Source organism: Crinia signifera, chromosome 4 (genome assembly GCF_055691185.1).
Source record: "Crinia signifera chromosome 4, ASM5569118v1, whole genome shotgun sequence".
Taxonomy (NCBI): Eukaryota; Metazoa; Chordata; class Amphibia; order Anura; family Myobatrachidae; genus Crinia; species Crinia signifera.
This window is the reverse complement of record NC_139220.1, coordinates 234538194-234540383: the sequence shown is the minus strand read 5'-3', so window position 1 is coordinate 234540383 and position 2190 is coordinate 234538194.

The window sequence follows — 2190 nt, the reverse complement described above, 5'->3', positions numbered from 1 at the left end:
TGCTATTGTCACATTATTAAATGGGCCCCCATGCTCCTACATGTACTGCCCAGCTGTAAGGTTATGGTGCACGGGCCCTCCGTACTCCTACACCTGTGAAGCAGAGAGGAGCCGCGGTGCCTGAGGAGCAGTGTGGGACAGAATAAGAAAGAACGATGGTAAGTATGTAATTGTTGCATTATGTGTAATGGGCTTTATGGTGTGTCGCATAATGTGTAATGCTTAGCGGTGTGTCGCATAATGTGTAATTGTTGCATTATGTGTAATAGGCTTTGAAGTGTGTCGCATAATGTGTAATGGGCTTTGCGGTGTGTCACATAATGTGTAATGGACTTTGCAGTGTGTCCCATAATGTGTAAGGGGCTTTGAAGCGAGGCCTCACGCCCTTTTTTGCATTCTTTATTTTTAAAATATCTATTAACGGGGCACATTTTTACTGTTGCCACTAATGTTGGCCACACATGGTGTGATGCGCACTGGTAGAGACCTGAGTTAGGGGGGCACCATTTTAAATTTTGCTATGGAGCCCTCAAAGTTCCAGTTATGTCCCTGGTCATATTGCTGTCTGTAATATATGTTTGTCATAAAGTTAAAGAGTGGTAATTATCTACTGAAAAGGGAGGAGGATTAGGAGTCTTTGGCCTGGGTGATTGAAAGACGAGCTTCATCCATGGTAAAGTCATACAATATACTATGGCTACAGTGACCGATAAAAGCCTGCATTACCGATATATGTAATCAGAGCCCTTTTATTTACTAACTAAGCCATAGCCAAAATCACAAAGTGTGTATAGTCAATATCGGTTGTTCTGGGCTCCGGGGAATTCAAGAGAAATAGCATAGTCAAAATCGTCCATAGGCAAATTGTGTTTACACCTTAAGCTTTAGGATGTCCACACAAGCTTCCTGCTGCAAGAGAAGTTGTAATACTAACTAACTGGATGTCAGACACACAAAGATTGAGACTTTGTAGTGATACAATCAGTCAGGGTATCCTGTCTTTAGATCTACAGTGTCTAACATGGTCAACATGAAAATGGTTGACACAGAATAAAGGTTGACCTGAGTTTTCTAAGGTTAAAAAATATCATGGTCAAAAGGTCGATTTAAAAACGGTCGGCATGGGAAAAATGGTCAACATGAGTTTTTTCATAATTTTTTTTTTTAAACCGACTTGTTCATACTTTACGACAGGGTTGCCTACCCTCCTGGAATGGCCCCCCGGAAAGGTGGGCAACCCTCCCGGTTTTAGGGGGACCCCCACTCCCCCCCTACCCCCTGATCGGGGCTTCCTCCCCCCTAACAGTGCAGTTTAAATAACCAGATCTGCCGATCTCCGATGAGGGAGCGGGGCTAAAGTGGCATAATCGCATCATTTTAGCCCTGCCCCCTCTGCGAAGATCGGCAAATCGGGTCATTTTCCATCATGGGGGCAGGGCTTAATGACATCACGATCAAGCCCCACCCCGAAACTACTGCTGAAAGTCTCCTCTCCGGGTTTCTCCCGGAGAGGAGATTAAAAAAGTCGGCAACCCTGCTTTACGATCCACGTGGGCCTAGAGTCAAATTATAATAGTGTGCAGCGAGCCAGACGTGGTACACAAAAACCAACTTTTTCATACCATACACGTGGTGCAGTTTAGGAACACTGAGGAATTCCAGAATAATAATGCAAACGGTTTGTCAGTAACGGAATACTGACCACTGTGGACCTGGAGAAGAACACAGGAGCTGGATCACAGTATGGAAGCACCGATGGTGGGAAACATCGACCAGGAGATCCCCAGTGAAGGAGAGAGTCACAAATGCTGCACTGATGGTGATGGAGGACACCAATGGAGTTAGATATTGATGAAGGATGCACATTTAGCCATTAGTCGTGATGCAGGAACATTGATGGTGATGAGGGTTGAAGAAGAACACACCAATGGAGTTGAAGTGTCTTATGACGGAGCACCGATGGAGAGTAGTACGGATGGCAGAGCAGCGATGATAAGTACCGATGGCAGAGCTCTGAAGGGGAGAAGTACCAATGGCGGAGCATCGATGGTGAGAAGTATCAATGGCGGAGTACCGATGGTGAGTAGTACAGTTGGTGGAGCACCGATGGTTAGAAGTACCGATAGTGGAGTACCGATGGAGAGTAGTACAGATGGCGGAGCACCAATGGAGCCAGTCAGCTGCTTGCTG